This window comes from Erpetoichthys calabaricus, chromosome 2 (genome assembly GCF_900747795.2).
Source record: "Erpetoichthys calabaricus chromosome 2, fErpCal1.3, whole genome shotgun sequence".
NCBI lineage: Eukaryota > Metazoa > Chordata > Cladistia > Polypteriformes > Polypteridae > Erpetoichthys > Erpetoichthys calabaricus.
This window is the reverse complement of record NC_041395.2, coordinates 251,269,563-251,290,030: the sequence shown is the minus strand read 5'-3', so window position 1 is coordinate 251,290,030 and position 20,468 is coordinate 251,269,563. Positions and strand designations below refer to the sequence as shown.

At 36.1% G+C, this 20,468-nt stretch overlaps 1 protein-coding gene across 6 annotated transcripts in view; it reads left to right on the top strand.

Moving 5' to 3' along the window:
- The window catches only part of cpeb3 (cytoplasmic polyadenylation element binding protein 3), a 194,212-nt gene that overhangs the window by 61,452 nt on the left and 112,292 nt on the right, over positions 1-20,468 (top strand). The window lies entirely within an intron of this gene.

Here is a 20,468-nt window from a genome sequence, read left to right as displayed (position 1 = left end):
AGGGCATCTTAAAAGAGTGTCCTGTGATGTTTATCAAGTTGTATATTCTTGTGCAAAATAATATTTGAGGTTGCTTTTGACTGCTTATGAAAAATGTTGATCTAGTTTTTTTGGAATCAGAATAGTTACCAACTAAGATAAGGACAAAAGTATTGGTAATGCTGAAGTTTTGCTGTATCTGCTGTACTTTGTACTGAAGCTAAGAATGATAAACAAAATTGCACAATTATAATTTTTTGTCAGTCTGTGGTCATTCATTTGCCTAAATACAAATAAAAACAGCAATGACAATAGTAACTAGACCCTGTTTGGAGTTGTTGTACACACTGCTCAGTGTTTCCTCAGACGTTAAACACAAGCAAGGACCTTCAATTTGTATTTTTAGCAGTGGAAATTTACAGATTGTATGTTCTGTGTGCTTCAAATGTACGCTTTTCTGGCATAAACATTTCTTCAGTCTGAATGATACTAAAATGGAGAACTTAAGTGAAGTGTGTTAGCCAATATTTAAACGATCAATGTTACCAATTTTTAATTCTGTAGCTTCCTTTTAGTATTATTAGAACATTAATTTTGATTTTGAAGGTGAATGTGATTCCTGAAACAAACATCTCAACTTAAATATCACTTTGGTGGACAGGAAGCTACATTAAGGCGAACAAACCTAAAGTGGGTTACATTTTACATTTGTCATAATCCAAACAAAAGTAAACGTCTGAATTAGTGTAAGCCACCCCAATTTGGGTTGTTCATAAGGAATGCATTACTTTACTTCGAGGTAGAAGTGCATAATAAAAAAGACTAGTTGCATCACTTATTTAAAATATTAAAATGTGTGCTTCATTTTAAACGTTCAAAGTCTAAATGTTCTTGATTGTAATAGAAACTGGTTATTTTTTTACCATCTGATAGTTTAATAAGGGCTAGATCCCTATAAAATTACCAAAAATTAATAATATCATATCTGTAATCACTGACCTTGATATAGTCTAAAATGATACCAAACATACTTAGGTTTGAAATAAGCATGAAACAAGAACCACTGGTAAAAACCAAATATCAAAAATGATCATATTCATGATCAGCAACCACGAAATAGCATAAAATGATACTTCACATGCCTGTATTACTGATCCCAGTTTTTATAAATTTTTGTGAAAAGGAGTAACTTTGCACCTTCCTGTCCCATTAGGGGGTGATCCCTAGGGGTCGTTTGCTGTGGTATGCACCAAGGTTATTATAGTTTTGCCTTTTTATATTAGTTTTTATTTCTATATTTTTTTCTGACCTTACTTGGAAATTCAGTTTAGTTTTAGTTTTCCTTCATCGTGTATTTTTAGTTAGTTTAGTTTTTATTTTACAAAGACATTTCTATTTTATTTTTATATATATTAGTTTCAGTTTTAGTTTTAGCAGTTATAGTATGGTTAAAGAGCTACTATGGAATTTAGTTTTTGTGTTACAATGAGACAGAACTGTGTACACTTAATGGGTTTGGATATAATATGAATTTAATGTTAGTGAAAGCTTGCTACACTACACAACACACTTTACTATTTGGTTTTATTTTTGTCTTATAAAAACAAGCATAATCAAAACCAGGTACTGAATATGAACAATTTTACACAATTTTATAATTTTTAAAATATTTTTATGTCATTTGTGCTGAACTAATCTGTATTGGCTGTTGGCATTTTTTTCTTTTCCTTTTATTGCCCAGAATGGGCCAATTTGTAATGAACTTTAGGTGAATTTTAAGGTTTGAGAGTTTTTTACTCTAAATGTCTACAGCACACAACATATCCTGCTCCAACGACAATGTGCTTATAATAATGCCTTCAATATTTCATTCAAAAATCTGAAACACTGGGCTTTGTTATTTTCTACCAGTCATATTGATCTATGATTCCATCTCAGACACAAACAATTGATAGACAGGATTTTGCACCTGTAGGCCTGGAAAGATATAAAAAATAAGAGTTTCTACTGTGTTTGGACAGGTGTGACCATGAAAATCACGGGGGTTAAGGAAGAACAGGACTCTTAGGGTTGCATGAGTGTGCAGACCCCACCTAGCTGTATTGAGGGAAACAAAGAAAAACAAGCATGTAGTGTGAAGGTTAGGGGCAGTGAGACTTGAAAAGCCCACCATAAGAGCAGTAAACCCATAATGAGCAGAGCAAGAGCAGGTAATAGGAGTATGGGCAGGCACAAAATGACAGAGACAGCATCTGAAATTAAGAACAATATATATATTATCTAAACCTGTTTATCCAGAGCAGGATCACAGGAACCTGGAGCCTAACCCAGCAGGTTTGGATGCAAGGCAGGAAAACTCCCTGGTATGCAATATATATGATATGGCTGAAGTTAAGAACAAAAAGAATATGATATTTCAACTATCTGTTTTGAGAGAGAGAGAAACATTGAAAAAACATATTTTAAAGCATAATTCTGCTACTGGATTATTGTATGTTTAGCTTTTCATCACTTGGCAGACTCGCTTACCCCACCTACCTTTAGTTCAGTAGAGACATTGCCAACTCAGGGATTTTACAAGGTTTGCATTGCTTCATTGTTAAGCGACATTTTTAAAGCAAAAGTGATTGGTCAGCAACAATATGCTGATCTTGTATTACAACCTAGTCAGTCTCTTGATCAGTGCCGTTTTGTTTTCAAAAATCGGGAGTGGTCTCCCCTAGACTTTCTCATGTACTCAGATATGGGGATGGATATTTGAGGAGTAAACCGCAAGACAATGATTATATTATGTACAATAAAGAACCATCAACAACAAATCAAATCAAATTAATAATATATTGAACAATTATTATAAAAGTAAAGTTGAATAAATTGGACTCTGCAGCTGCATGAATAAAAAAAAAAAAAATCGAGTTATGTGTTCAGGTAAAGTACCACTTCCGGTTAATGGATTTGGCCCAAAAGTTAATACAGATCTACAATTCTGGTGTAACAACCACTTGGGGAGTTCTAAAACATCAAGATTCATCAAAATGTCAAGGTCGAATTTTTTTCATGATTAGTATACTTTCTCTATACTTTGTATACTTCGAGTGCGAAGTGGCAGGTGAATTACTGTCAACAAAAAGCAGGCACCTGAGAAATGAACAGAAACGTTACTCACTCGTGATTTTTCTGTCCATGCAGTAAAGTTTTTGTTGAGCAGCACATTCCGATTTCAGGCGTTTGAATTACATCTTCAAATACAAGAAGTGCTGAGAAAGGCAACACGTAAATCAGTTTCTATTCCACACGCTTTACACACGTATTCAGCTCGCTGTGTCACCGCAAATGCTGTATGAACACCCAGCCTCCATCACCAGCAGCCGTTCACTGGATGATTACGTGTGGGCGGCTCGTGGTGGATGGCTTTCAGTTTTAGAGTTAAAAGTTATAAGGGTTAAAAACTAACAGCAAGAAAATTAATTCAAAAACGAAAACTAAAATTATATTTAGTAAATTATTTTATTTCATTTAGTCTTTCCAGCTACATTAATAGTTTCATTTAGTTTTAGTTTTTCAGTTCAGTTTTGTTATTTTATTTCAGTTTACGAAAATGTTTTTTTTAATAAAAGGCAGCAGTACGACCGCTGTGCCACTGTGCCGCCCCCATGTGTGTAATTATTAGCAGTATTCATTATTTACATTAACGATTTATCTGTAAAATGTAATATACATACTTTAATGCATTTCATCATGAAAGTGATAACAAGTATAAATCTAAGGATTGTAAATGTGCAGAGAGATGGAATATCATACATTTAATGTGTTCTGTTTGGCAATCTATTGCTGGTTGCCGCTTCTGTTAGTTCAGAAGGAAGCCCCAGAAGAACATAATGATTTAAACAACTGGGTCGGTTTTAAGATGACATTTATGACGGTCTACTTTAATGATAAAATAAACTACTTGGCTTTAATCTCGAAATGTCCACTTTAACTGAGTTTCCATAATTTTTTCTCATGGCTCATAAGCAGTTGGCATGTGAGACTTTTAAAATGTATCTTGCCATTATGTTGGGGAATATATGACATTTGAATATAAAAGCATCACAAATGCATTTGTATGTTGGTATTTTGCTTCACCACATCAAACCATTGATCAAACATTGAAGCACGCACATCAATCCTGTAGGATCCTCATAGTGGCTTTCTGTCACATGTACATAGTAAACTGAGACTCTGATGTAACTTGATCACACTGCTGGTACTCCAACTTGCACACGCATTTCATTAATTTCTAAGGATGTGCTCAGAGGACTCCTCAAATGAACACTGGGAATGCATGGCAGCCATGATGCGTACACGTCGTTGGCAGACAAATAAAGAATGTAGTGACTTCAGAGCATTCATAAGTAATTCTTATGAATATTAAAATCTGAAACATTAAGCTTAAGGATGCAGCTGAAATGAAACACAAAGTTTTATATCTGTCCTCCACTGATACTCGGTTAATATGATAACCCTGCTTTCCTTGTACAACTGAGCTGGACTTGGCTAATCAATGTTGTTTTACAATGATGTTGTAATCTATTTTCTAATTGAACCAACCACAAATTCACAGCACTGCATTTGTGCAACTGATGTATATACTAGAGACAATGGAACTGAAAAGGGCAGAAAGGTCTGTGATAGGATCAGGAATGTGTGTGAGTGTGTGTAACTTTCTTAGATTTATAAAAATAAAGCATGCACACAACAATTTTTAATTAAATTGCGTTCAATGAGATATTAGTCTTGGTATAAAAAACCTAAAGCACACGTTTATGTTCAAGGATTAGAGGTTACATTATTCCTTATTAAAATAATGTTTCCTACCTGCCACATTGCATGCATGTATAAATATTTAAATTTTCATTATACTGTCACTAAACAGTACAAGTATTTGATGCTACCACTGGTTGTGCAGAAACATCAAAAATGCAGTAGCAATATAGTACTTTGTAAAGTTGCATAACGCAGCAGACTTATATTGCTAAACAAAGCAATGGCAATAAATACTATTAATAACTCAATAAACTGCAACAATATAAAGTAAATATCAATTAGTTAGATATGAACATATGTACCAGACAATACAAATATTTAAGCTGTAGAATGTTCAGCAACACTGATTTTGTAGGATAGATGTATTAGTAGTACAGGTATTTAGATAACGGAGTCTTGGTCACAAGTCAGGTGGCGACAGAGTATATGTCAGTTTTCATCTACTTGATCAGAGAAAAAATTGTTTGCAGGTCAGCTAAATGGTAAACCATTTGTCTGCGGTGTTTATGGAATCTAAGGCAATGCAAAATGCTTTCTACAAACCTCTCCTTTTACATGTATGAATTTTGAATGACAAAAACCATTTATTTCTACAGCACATTTAATAAACGCATGTCAAAGTGCATTTAATAAATGCATGTCAAAGTGCTTTACAAGATGTCAAAAGAAATGAAAAACAAATTAAATTAAGTAATGAATAAGTAATACAAGAAGCAATATGAGTTTACATAACATTGATATAAAATTAGTAGAAAAATACTAGTAATACAGAAAAATAATATTAGGAATGTGGCTCAAGTAATGAATTGGGCAGCGTTTCTTAACTTGCCAGAAGCAGATGCCATAACAAACTGTGATACGGCTAGCCAGTTCACACTCTAGCATCCATTTGTAAATGTAATGAGGATTTGAGAGAACAGAACAACTTCTCTCTGCATTCTCTAAATGTCAAGGTGCTGCTGAGCCTTCCTAATAAACTAGATGAGGGACCATTACAGATCCTCAGTTATAAAGGCCCCTAATTTGCTTCATTCTAAAGACTATGAAAGATGATTTACTGTGATCTTATCACTCTCTTAAAAAGCTAATCATAAGAGACAGATAACTGACAAAGGAAGTACCTTTGTAAATTCTCATAATATGGTACTGTGTCATATACAAATATATTTTTAAAAGTAGCTTGTTTATTGTTTATCTGGGTTTTGACCTTGGTTTATTTGATAATTCCTTGTATGATGAACTGCACCCTCTATGATGCACCACTCCAAGGAAACAAAAATAATATGTGTAAAGTATTTTTAAAAATTACAAAATGTGAGAGCAGGAGAACCTATACACACAAAGCTATCTTTCTTTTAACTCTTTTGTCTGTTTGCATTAATATTCCTTGTTTTTTATGCCACAGATATACAGTAGATCTGAACTCTGGACTAATCAATCTTTTTGGTTCATTTTCAACCACTGTAATATTGCTTTGATGGTAAATATAACATTCTGACCAAAAAGTTACACTGTTTCAAGACATCTCAAAACACTTGTGGCGTATATGTTTTAACGTGATATTTTAAGAGCAGTTTCCATGCAGTAATATAGTTTCTGTTCATGATTGGTTTCTTCTCCCGTAAAACAACATCTTGGAGGTTCTTGATCAGCAAAACTGACAGTATTACTCGCCACAAATTCTATTTGAAATTATAGTGTTTTTGAGCAACATGGTCAGATGGCTCAATTGAGTGGTAGTAACTTGGCTTTTTTTTCACTTCTGCAAAATAGTCTACAGAGAGCTCTGAGAGGGTTTTAGAACCTTTTAAATTACTTTGTACTATTTACATGCTCTGATCTTCCTTATATTCAAATTTTGAAATTTTTGTTAGAATGTTTTTGTTTTCATGATGAACTTTTCCACTGAAAGTATATATCATATTGTGGCATCAGAGAGAGAGAGAGAGAGAAAGAAACTGCTTTTCCTTGAAGATCCAACAGATCTATATAGATAGAACTTTATTTGTCTCCAGGGGGGGAATTTTGTAGTTGTTGTAGAGCAGCTAATAAACATTTTATAACTAATTGTTTTTAAAATGGGATTTATCAAGGTTCATATGGGAGATACTTCAACCTTCAAAGCTGACAGATCTCTGGTAGTAAGCCTTAAGCCTCAAAAACCTAAGTTGAATATGATTGCAGTGTCTTCTTGGTAAGCTGAAAGGCAAAACAGGATTCATAGTAATTTGCTTAGTTAAAAAGTGCAGCTTCCATGTAAATATAAAGCCTTGAGAGTGTGACACTGATTCTGTAACATTCTGACTGTTCTGAGAAATTAAGCTCTTAGCTAACAGGGCCAAAAACAAGTAAGCCAGGTGCTCGTTTTGCACAAAATGTGTGAAGGAGAATGGCTGCCTTTAATCAGACATTTTTTAAGAAAGAGTCCTCTAAGTTCAGTTGCTGCTTGTTGCAAACAGTTGAGATCAGTTGCTGCTTGAGAAGATAAATAAGGACAGTTTCATGTAGCTTGCTATCTGTTAGTGTTTAACTACTGGACACTTTATAAGAGTCTCTGGCAAGAAATCTTTTTATTTTTTGATCAGGATAAATAATTTGCACCTAAAGTAAAATTGTCATCTGCAACTGAATGAAGACTGCATGACACTGCTTAGATGGCATACTTCTTTGTGTTGCTTTTATTTGCTGCTATTTCTTTTGATACAAATATATATATTTTAGAAGTGAAAGCTTAAGTCAAGATGTTCCCAGTCACAAAGTAGCCTGCCACAGATGTCCCAGTGGTTGAATGCAAGGGGGTAAAATACGGACAGTGAGCATATGAAAGAAGTTTCAGCTAACAGTGGTAAACCTGGTTTGACATTTCTTCCTATGGCCCATTAAGAAAAGACCCTAAGAGGTCAGATGGCACCTTTCGAGTTAGGTGTATGTCACAGATGATATTATAAAATAAGGTAGTACGTTGGACCTTAACCTACACTCCATCTCTTTATCCCCTTCCTGTAAAGCCTGCTTGTCAGACTCTCTTATTTCAAGGTGTCCTGTCCACTTTTATACTTCATCTTTGAACTTCAAAGTTTAACTAACTCTGATTGTGCCCCCTACGCCTTTACTCCTACTCATGTGTCTCACACTCTTACTTTCTCTTTCGATAGTGTCACTAAAGCCAAACTAAACTGTCTCAATCTTCAAAGGAACTGGACACACACACCCAGACCTTAACTTTTTAATATATACAATAGTAGATGTGTGAAAACAAAATGTATGAGTTGGGCCAAAGGGGAATAAAATGTTAAATACTCTGAACAAAGTTTATTCCTGAATATTTTTGAATTCTTTACATTATTGATTTGACAAAAGTGTCCAAACAAGTAAATCACATGTGTTTTTTTTAAAACAAACAAAACAAAAAAGCTACTTTTTTCTATAGGATGGTTGCAATACACACTTATACAATAATAAGTAATAGCAAAGTGTTGCGGATAATTACAATTTAATAAAATATAAAAAGAATGGGTATTGTGCTTTAATACATTTTGCATAATCAAAAATATACTGAAAAGAGTTAGTGTAGTGGTTAGTATGGCTCCCTCCCAATTCCAGAGGCCATAGTCTGATTAATGGCCTGTTCAATGTCTCTACAGAGTTTGTATCTTTTCATTTGGTAGCCTGGTTTCTGTCCAAATCACAAACACATTTTATTTTGGGGTAGTTGGAAACTCTAAACTGAACCAATATGAATGAATTTGGTTGTATTTGGTTTGGTTTGGACCCCACAATGAATTGCTGTTCAATCTAGGGCTGATTCCTACCTTTTACATAATACTCTTAGAGTAGGCTCTCACTCCAATGCGGTGAGTTGAAAAAAATTCAGCAAGCAGATGTATGTATAAAACAGATCTATTCTGATAGCAACCCAGATAGACAACCCAGATAGCTTATTGTTGTTTTATCCTTTCTTTTTTTCTTTAATTCTTATAAGAAAATATCATTTCAGTTGTAAATATAATTGAAGATGGTGATTGAAGCCTTTAAATTTTAAGGTATAAAATTTAGATCCTTATGTGCAAAGAGGTACACATTAGATGCACCTTTTCCTATATGCAGATCACATACTCCGTGTGGGGTTTGTGATCGGAGGACTGAATTGGAGGGTGATGCTGTTGGGGGTTCACAGAAGCTTCAATGAACATCCAGTTGGATTGTGTGTTTTTGGTGCTTGGTTTACTTGACTAGAGTTAGATAGCTCCACGCACAATCCTAATCTTAACCATAGCATAACTGGGCATGTCGCATAACATCACTGACGTTTAAGGAAAAGCGACAACCTTGAGATGTGCAGCTTGTCGTTATTGGTTATTGCTGTCTCATGAATTGTCAAATTAATGTTGTTGGCAGCCACCTCTTGTGATTATTTTCCATTAATGAGCAGAGATATGGGTACAAGTTAACACTAGTCAGGAACAAAGAAAAGAAAAAAAAGAAAGCATCAAGAAGCCTGAGTATGACATTAACACTAGAATTACCAGAGCCAACGAAAAAACTTGTAAATCTGGCCCACCTTAAATCCCTTCACACCTCTCTGTCAGCCTCTTTTGTCTTCTGAGTGTGTCGATAAGCCCACGCAGAAAGCAGCCTGCTATACCATTCCTCCCCCACACCCCCCACCGCCTCAGAACAGGCAAGAAGTTCTCCCAGTTCCTGCCTTGATTATCTGGGAGTGAGCTACCCAGAATTATAAGGGGAAATAATTTGATGTGTGTTTTGTGTCTACAACAATCCGTGTAAACACATCGTTAAAACAGAAACATTTTTCATGCTTTAGTAATAAATAACAAAATGTAGACATGAACTGTATAATGTGTGAAGGCTGATGGCCAAATATCAAATAAACACTTTCACAAAAGGTGCAAGTACAACACGACAGCTTCGGTGGTGTTAGTGGTAAGATCCGCTGATTTATAATCCAGAGGTCTTGAGTTTGAAGCCGGCTCACCGGCAAATTTTCCGTTTTGAGTACTTTGCTGCTCTTATTGTTAATATTATACAATAAAAACGTACATTTGATTTGTGTCTGGATCTGACGCTGTTAGTTTTTATTTGAAACTGGGAATAACTGTAGATGTGAGTGGTGTTTTGAGACAATGGAACTGGAAATTCTCTGATCTGGAGGGATAAAAGCTGACACACAAACGCTGGTGAATCTGCCTTCTTCGTATCTCACCGTCACTTGATTTTTTTTTTTATTCAGTTTTATAGAGTATTCCTTCTCATGCTGAATTAGTATACACCTTATGGTCCATGATGTCAAAGCCGCACTGACAAAAAAACAGAGACACAAGTATATATGATATTTACTCCCTGTCATACTAAGGGAGTAGCTTTTGCTGTGGCGGAAATTGTATAAAGTTGGTCACTCCACCTTTACCTCTCTCTCACCATCTGACTCTGAAGAGAAGACAACATTCTCTTAGGAGCGATATTGAGACAAGCATGTAGCTTGTTTCAATATTCATTATCAATATTCAAGGCCATGTGGTAGCAAAGGAAGCTAGACTGAAGATAAGCTGAGAGTAGCCTATGGACCAAGATACATTGCTACTTATGCTGTAAGAGTATGGTACCAATATTCAGATAGTATTCAGTTTCTTTAATTTTTAGGGCAATTTTGTCAATAATGTATTTAATTGTGTAACTTAATTCCTGCCTGGTTCTTTAAGCTGTCTAATAGCCTGAGATTACACATCTAGAAGGGAAAGGGAGTGAATTGCTAAAGTACCTGATCACAGAGTGATAATTGTATTGGATTTTAGACATTTTATTAAAGTCTACTGAAAATAAAGCGAATAAAAGGTGGAAATAGGATCACAATAGAACTTTACACGATAAAACAGCTATCATCAACATCAACTCAGATGTTGCACAGAAGCTATTGTGTGATGACCTTACAGATGTCTTCATTTTCTGAATGCAATGTCGTGTGCTGTTGTGATGTGCAAGAGACTGGATGAACCTCTAAACGTTCACTTTCAGGTTTTGATTATTCAAAAAAAAAAAAAAAACTATATTTGACGTTAAGTTTGTGATGTGTGCTTCTTTATTTATTTATAGTTTAAAGCCGTTCCAAGAAAATTTTGTTTAGAGTCCCAGTTTGGGTAGAGGCAACACTAGAACACATACGTTTTTATTTTAAACAATAATATTGCTTTTATCCATTATTCCTAAAGGTAAAAATGGTTCAGTTTAACAAATGTGTTATTTGTTGAATAATTTTAAATTAAAGGGGAACTAATTAAGGGGGAGTGGTGTGTTTTTATTGTTGTCGTGAGCTACTTTTAATATAACGTAGGTCTTATGCACCTAACTAGTTATACAATAATTGATCTGGATTAGAATGTGAATTTGTATAGGATGTTGGGCTTTTGAACAAACTGGCCCTTTTAGTTTATGTAACAAAACACAAACACAGGTTCTAAATTCAGTCAGCTGAGATCATGTGTGAATACTTAAGACTTTCATCCACTAACCCTTCTCAATCCTGTGTTGTTGGGATTGTAGCTGGAGAAGCATAAACAATATATGGCTCAGTTCAGTGGTGGGACTGCATTTGAACAGACTCTTTGTTTAGTTTTGGGACTCAGGTTTTAAAAATTTTACCCTTTATTTGGGAGACCCAAGCTACTGTCTGTGTTAACCATCAGCACTGAGGATTACTTCTGAATAACCCTTAAACACCAAGTAACTTGAAAATGTATTTCAATCTAACTGTTTATATGACAGTCCTCTCTTAAAAGATATGTCTCATGCTGGTTTAATAAATCACGTGATACATATTTCAGTGCCTTATTCCCCACAGTTAATTACTAAACATTAAAACAATTTTAGAATGTATTTTTAATGAGTGTATGCATCTTTGCATACTTTATAGAAACTGTAAGTCCTGATACTGCTTTAGATTTTGATTGTAGTGTTCAATAAATAAATTGTTGATGCATCTTAGAGCTTGCTGCCATTTTAATCTAGGAACTTGGTTTATTTCAGATAGATTTTTAATTTAACCAATTTAAAATGTCTGGAGTGAGAATAATTTAAAAGGTGATCTCTGATTAATTAAAAAATCTTCATACTTTATTTTGACATTTATTGATTTAGTGCACATAATTATGCTTAATTAGCTAAAACAAAGGTAGCAGCAATGCCTATTTACCCTTTCATAATCCCATTTTAATCTCATGTCTAGATATTCTTTTTCTTGCATCCAATTACCTTTTAGTGAAAGCATCTAAATGAGTCTGACCAAGATTGAGCTGTGTTAGCACCAGTATGCTTGTTCAATATTCAACTAAATAAGTTTTTGATTTGTGTTCTTACATTTTCTTCAGTTTAAATAAAACAATATTTTGTAAGTCTTAACTATAATTAAAAAGCAAGACTAAAACTTTTTACTGTATATATATATATATATATATATATATATATATATATATATATATATATATATATATATATATATATATAAAACTTGATAGAGTAGAATAACTATATACCTTGTACAGTTAAAATGAATGCAAACAAGGGGTGAATGAAAGATTTCTGCACAGTATAGTAAATATTTTGATTGTTTTGTGAATATTCCAAGAACAATATTTTAGCTTGTGGGAAAATGTACATTTTATTTTGGTTTTCCATAAAAAATAGCATTTTGTCTGTTTACTTATTGAATGCTTTAACCATCCATCCATCCATTGTCCACCGCTTATCCGAAGTCCGGTCGCGGGGGCAGTAGCCTAAGCAGGGAAACCCAGACCTCCCTCTCCCCAGCCACCTCCTCCAGCTCCTCTGGGGGGACCCCGAGGCGTTCCCAGGCCAGCCGGGAGATATAATCCCTCCAGCGTGTCCTGGGTCTGCCCCATGGCCTTCTCCCAGTATGACATGCCCGGAAAACCCCACTAGGAAGGCGTCCAGGGGGCATCCTGACCAGATGCCCGAACCACCTCAACTGACTCCTCTCAATGCGGAGGAGCAGCGACTCTACTCCAAGTCTCTCCCAGATAACTGAACTCCTCACCCTATCTCTAAGGGAAAGTCCAGCCACACTGCAGAGAAAACTCATTTTGGCCGCTTGTATCTGCAATCTTGCTCTTTCGGTCACTATCCAAAGCTCGTGGCCATAGGTGAGGGTAGGAACGTAGATCGACTGGTAAATCGACAGCCTTGCCTTTTGGCTCAGCTCTCTCTTCACCACGACGGACCGTTGCAGAGCCCGCATTACTGCGGATGCCACACCGATCCGTCTGTCAACCTCCCGTTCCATTCTTCCCTCACTCGTGAACAAGACCCCGAGATACTTGAACTCCTCCACTTGAGGCAGTAATGTGTTCCCAACCCGGAGAGAGCATTCCACCCTTTTCCGGCAGAGAACCATGGCCTCGGATTTAGAGGTGCTGACTCTCATCCCCGCCGCTTCACACTCAGCTGCAAAATACTCCAGTGAGAGCTGGAGGTCACTGTCCGTTGCAGCCAACAGAACCACGTCATCCACAAATAGCAGAGATGAGATTCTGAGGTCACCGAACCAGACCCCCTTCGCTCCTTGGCTGCACCTAGAAATTCTGTCCATAAAACTTATGAACAGAATCAGTGACAAAGTGCAGCCCTGGCGGAGTCCAACCTCAACAGGAAATGAGTTTGACTTATTACCGGCAATGCGGACCAAGCTCCTGCTCCTCCTGTACAGGGACTGAATGGCTTGTAACAACGAGCCTTGTACCCCATATTCTTGGAGCACACCCTACAGGATGCTTCTCGGTGCTGACCGAAAGTAGTTTTCAATGGCTTCCCCAAACTCCTCCCATGCCCGAGTTTTTGCCTCTGCAACAGCCGATGCCGCCACACACTTGGCCTGCCGGTACCCCTCAGCCGCCTCTGGAGTCCCTCTTGTCAACCAGACCCGTTAGGACTCTTTCTTCAACTTGACGGCTTCTCGAACCCTAGGTGTCCACCACCGGGTTTGTGGATTGCCACCATGAGAGGCACCGACAACCTTGCGGCCACAGTTCCGTTCTGCTGCTTCGACAATGGAGGCTTGGAACATGGCTCATTCAGACTCCATGTCCTTCGCCTCCCTCGGAATGTGGCAGTTAAAGATCTTTCTGAATGGTTCCTCTGCCAGACGTTCCCAGCAGACCCTCACTATACATTTGGGTCTGCCTGGTCTGTCCGGCAGCCTCTCCCGCCATCTGATCCAACTTACCACCAGGTGGTGATCAGTTGACAGCTCAGCCCCTCTCTTTACCCGAGTGTCCAAGACATACTGTAAGATCGCAGATACGATGACATGATTACAAAGTCGATCATCGAACTGCGACCTCAGACATCCTGGCGCCAAGTGCACTTATGAACATCCTTATTTTATGTGTGGACCGTAATCTTAGAAACATCTTATGGTCTGTATCTTCTTCTTTCAGCTGCTCCCGTTAGGGGTCGCCACACTGGATCATCTTCTTCCATATCCTCCTGTCCTCTGCATCTTGTTCTGTTACACCCATCATCTACATGTCCTCTCTCACCACATCCATAAACCTTCTCTTAGGCCTTCCTCTTTTTGTCTTCCCTGACAGTTCTATCCTTAGCATCCTTCTTCCAATATACTCAGCATCTCTCCTCTGCACATGTCCAAACCAGCACAATCTCGCCTCTCTGACTTTGTCTCCCAACCGTCCAACTTGAGCTGATCCGCTAATGTACTCCTCTTATGGTCTGCATATAAAATTAAAATAAACTTGCATTTAAGAAAGTGCTCAATTAAACCATCATTTTAAAATTTCTTTGTTTTTGTTGACCACTGATGAGCTTATACTGTATATTTGATTTACATTTCATATTTCAGAGTGTCTATTGAGCAAGGTTTGCATACAGCAAAAACCGAGAGGGGTTGTAAAAAGTAAGCTGCCCAGTAATTTTTAGAGCAACATTAAGCTATAAATCAGTTTAAATTCTTCACTTTTTGATTGTTCTACTGACCATATTTTCTAGGTGAACTACAAATTTCTTTAGGTAAGCTATAAGTTAGAGTTGCTTGACTAAGAAGCTGCTGCTTGTTGAAATGGGAAGAGCAAATATGGTGTTCAGTAATGACTTTATTAATTATAGTGTGACAGTGGTGCTGTCTCCAAGTGACTTGGTATGGAGAGGACTGCAAACGTTGAATGGAAGTCCAGTGTTAAAACACACAGAGAGAGAGAGAGAGAGCGAGAGAAAGAGAGACAGGCAGTGTAAGGTGGCTGTTTTCTTCTTCTTCTTTTTTTCCCCTCATATCATTCAAACTTTGTGGTCCAACTAGTGATGTAGTTATTTTAAACCAGTTTTTGTTCCTGATTTTTCTCAGTATTCAGAAAATACAGTATGTGGTTATATAAAACATTTATATGACATTTGGCTTCCTTTAGTGTGTCTCTAAATAATTCTCATATAGTGTTTAAAATTCCTGAAAGAAGTGAAATAATTATATAACTAAATGCAAGCTAATTCCTGATGTAAACATGACTCATGCTCTGATAAGTAGAACTCTAAATTAGCAAGGTTTGACTGTGGAAATGTGTATGCATGAAGGTAAAGTTGCATTCCAAGCAGTGACAACTCTGGGTTTAATTTACCCTGACTGGGACATGACAATGTGGATAGACTGTTACTTTAAATGAGTACAATAATCCAATGTTCCTAAACTGCTCATTCCAGTCCATGTGGCAGGAGGCTATAGCCAATCTCTTGAACTTCAAGGTGCTACACTGAAACCAGCTTTGTTGTTAATGCAAGTCCGTGAGGGAGTACAGGCACAGTGTCATATGGGGCCGGTGGCAATTTACCCAAGTTTTATGTCTTTGGGATGTGGAAAACAACCAAAAGACCTACAGAAAATATACATGAATACTGAGAAAATATGAACTCCATATGGATAATTCTGAAGCTGTAAAGCAGCAATGCTGTCACAGTGCCAACATACAGTATCTTTAGTCTATTTGTGAATAGTACTAGGGTGTTGTACCGTGTTAGCCATTATGAATGTAGAGAAAAGCCAAGCAAAATGACACCTTTTATTGGCTAACTAAAAAGATTACAATATGCAAGCTTTCGAGGCAACTCAGGCCCCTTCTTCAGGCAAGATGTAATCAACATCTTGCCTGAAAAAGGGGCCTGAGTTGCCTCGAAAGCTTGCATATTGTAATCTGTCTATTTGTGAGAAATAAAAGTTAAAGCAAATAATTTAAGAATGATTTTTGGGGGAAAATGTACACTATAAGACCTTGCACTTTATATTTTCTCTTTTTCAGGGTTTGTATTTTACATAAAAATGTTTCTTAGGTAAACAGTTTAACTTATTTGAGCACTGTTTAAGATTAATGTAGATGGAAAAAATGAACTTGACTGTTTTGACGTCTTTTTTTTTTTTTTTTTTTTTTTTTTATTTTTTTTTTTTTATTGTGCCCTGTATTATCGAATGTAGATTTTTTTTTTTTAATTTTAATTTTGATGAATTTTCATGAAGTGGACAGAGGCCTTTATTTGAAACAACAGCTAGATATGTTCTGCATGCTTAAATAATGGAGATCTAGTGCACCAAGCTGAAAGCACTGAATCTGCTATGCACAGCAGAGTGCAGCATTGCAGAGAACAAATTATGCATACATTGCAGAGGCATTTTATTTATCAGAAGCAATGTAGATATTACAAAATACAGAGCTGCAGTGACATTGTTTATTATACCAAAATGTGGGACTCACGCTGCAATATCAAATAAATGTACAAGATATACTTGTCTCAAATCAGAGTCATTTGTAGTTTTCTCTTCTCAAAGACAACTGTTCAATTAATTTTTATAAAGCGTTCTTCATTGACTATAGACTCGGAGCATTGTAACACTTTTACAGTTAAAATGCAAATAAAACTTTACCAAAAAAAAAAGATTAGGTTAAATGCACATTATAACAGCAATTTTAAATTGAAAAACATAAGTGACTCTTAATAATATATATTCATTATTGTCATTAAGATATGCCCAGGTGACAAAGGAGGAGAGGATTTCCACAATCTGCTCTAATGCAAAATAATTAACCTATTGCTATATGCTAGTCCTATTCATTAGTTTGTTAGTAACAGCAGTAAGTTAGCTACCATAGTGTGTGCACTCTGCTTTCTGTTTTGGCACATGACTATGCAAGCTGTCAATCAGTAGTGAGAAGTAAGCCGACAGCTCTTTTCATGCTCCTGTTTGGTAACTTGGCCATATTTACTTAGCAGAGCTTATTGACACAAATTCCACAGTGTTCATTGCAATTAAAAGACACTAGTCTAAAAAAATAATAATTCAGAGATAGCTAAAACTACTATACAAGTTTGAGTCTTGAGCTACAGGGTTCCAAATGTGCAATTACATTCCTTCTAATATAAAGGATTTCCCCTTGTTCTCTTACTTTAAATTTGATTGCAGCATCAGGAACAATGCAGGATATTGTCTTGGACAAGAAGCCGGTCCATTAGTAAGTGTGTAACCATCTACACTTACACTATCAAAGGGCCAATTTTGAATCACCAATTAGCTTAACATGCACATCTTCAAAGATAAAACAGGAAAACTGCTGAACCCAGAAGAAAAGGTCACTCGGACACTGGGAGAATATGCAGGTACCCAATAGACATCCATGTTATGCCAAACTTTGAGCACAAAATACTGGTTTTGTAAAGCAGGAGCGATAACTGCTGTGCTACTACTCTGCTCCTTTTGCAAATGAACTGCACCTAATTTAGTGCATACTGTATTGTGAAAAAATGGGTAAGTGTGTTACTTACTTCTTTTTGATAAATAATGAAGTGGTATAATCCACAATGTATGTGGAATCACTGAAGATTGACAGAGTTTTTTTTAGTTTCAAGCTAAATGTGAAATGTGAATTTGGATTATTTGTGTTTTGGTAAATGTCTTGGTTCTATACTATTTTTGTGGTCATTGCTATACATGTGCTTGTTACCCTGTTAACTATTGCACAGAGTTTCTTAATTTAAAGCTTATCTGCATTAACCATATCCACAGCATTTGAGCTATGTATTGGAGTATATAATAGGTGGCTACATTACAGATGAAAGAAGCAATAGCATGACATAGATTAAAGTTTTTAAATAAAATCAGAGCTTTTAAGATGGAAGCAAAAATTTGAACAATAGAACACAATCTATGAAAAGTTTAAAACAAAATATGACAAATGAATATGTGAGGCAATGAAAAAAACTTAAATATTTTAATTCATTGTTTAAAATTTATATACATTTTTATACTTTTCTAAATTAAGTTTTAGAAACAATTTTAATTGTATCCATTAGATCTAATATATATCCAATATCTAAGCTGGTAAGCAATGCATGTGTGGTTGTGAGTTCTCCCTTAGTTTGTACACATGTTCTGTCATACTTGCTTGGTCTATACATTTTTTTCATAGTTTGTGGTTGCCATGTGATTTGCTGCTATGCTACTAAGGGTTTTGACTCACCTTGCAGTCTGTTTTGGTTTAGATCAGCTGTTGCTTTCTACAACTCTTCTCAGGGTGTGGTAGTTCATCTCCCTAGCTTCTGTGTGCTCTTACTCTTGCTCACCAGTGAAGGTACATTCATATATTATGTTGAAATGTGGGCTAATCTTATGAAGTACATATATAAAGAGAAAAGGGAGGCACTCCACAACAACTAAACAAGCACATTGCAACAAAGTAAGAGATTCCTATTGAATTAAATATATACCAAATAAAAATGATCCTGTTGTTCTTAGTACGTTTTAATTCAAGTCCATCGTTATGTACAAAGCACATCTTTGCCTGTTGCACAGATCCTTGTAAAATTAGATCCAGTTACACTCTTGTCTGTCTTCTGAAATGTCCTGCAATTCACCAATACTGTAATTAGCCTTTCTATAGCTGCCAGTTTCTCTTTAGTATTATACCACCTTTGTGAACACTTAAATCTGAGCATTATTAGTAAAAATTTATACCAAGATTATTTAAGTTCCATTTTTTAAAATGATTTGATTTCTTTACTAATGTCACTGGTCATTTCATCTTCAGTTTAGTTTAATGAACTTTTGACGGTTTCTATTTTAGTTCTTATTTTTGATGACTTAATTAGTTTTTACACTACTTGAAAATGTACACTTAAAGCTGTGCTCATCAACCCTAGCCCTCACATTCACATGCATGCACCTTACAGGAAAGACTGATCAGCAGCTATTGTTTTATTTAAAAAATAAATTAAATTAAAAATGAGTGGAAACAAAAATCTTTCAGTTTTCAAGTATGTGAATTTAATTTCAGGTTGTTTATTACTCAGTTTTTTGTTTCATTTTTATTTTATATAGAGCTACTGATTAATTGCAATTAACATGTGCGATTAATGCGTTGCTGCAATTACATTTTTTAACTTAGCCACTAAATGTGTTAATTTAATCCGGTGAATTTTATAATGCTTCACACTTAAAGAAATGAATCAAAGCCAGTGAATAGGGCTTGATCGTTTCCTGTGGTGTTTCTTGATAATGGTCTTTATCCACTCACACTGTTAGTCCCCACTTGTTCCTTATAATACGGGATCGTCCAGTGTCGGAACCTAAAATACGGCATGCTGTATTGAATCAGTAAGGGTAACGATTTGATCCGTATTTTCGTACATGTCTTTTCATATATATATTTCCTCTTAAAAGTGCAGAGAATAACCCAAGAACAATTAAAATTTAAACCACTTATACAAGCAGAGTGTGTTTCATTTTCATGTCATGCTAATATTGTAGACAGATTAGCACTGTGCTGAGTGAGATTGTGCATCAGTGTCATCCTGCCATTATGCTAAGTTCACATATTGACGGTAAAAAATAAACACATCACACAGTATAGTGTAACATTCAGAACAAGATGCAACAAGCAGTGATATCTGCTAATGCAAGTTCGCCTTTGAAACGTAAGAGTCAATCAAGGTATAGGTCTGACTGTAAGACAGAGTGTAGTTTGGTTAGCCCTGTCTCTGGCGATGAATAAATTTGCCATGGAGCATTTTTCAGTTGCCCATGGAAAGATATCTGACCTGAGACAGCATGGTGTACGCAATGCCGGTGCTAGGTTATTTTGCACCCAAGGCCAAGCTTATGTGCGCCAACTGACTGTTCGGTAGCTAACCCATGTGCATACCCCCAATTAATGATCTGTGCCCTAAGTGAATACCTAATTTGCCTTAATGATGGTGCCGGCCCTGCTTGTAATGCATTGTGTTACACTCAATTATAACTCAATGCCCTGTTAAAATAACGAGGAGAAAACAGTGCTACATCATTTAAACTGCAGTTCCCTAATAGGAGATTATTTAACAGTTAATTCCCAAGTGTTACACAAGTTACACCTCAATATCTCACATTCAGTTATTTTCACCATTGAAAAGCATTGCACTACATTGTACAGTATAACTCAAAGTTCCTTAGTTACATTGAGGTGAAAACACTATTAAAGCACACAAATAATAGTTTCCGATCAGAACTTTACTGTGTAGATCAGTTTCTAACTGATGAACTAGCTACAGGTAGCTAACCCATGTAGCTGGGTACCTCCACTGCCCCTTATGATCTGTACCCTAGGTGAATACCTAATTTGCCTTAA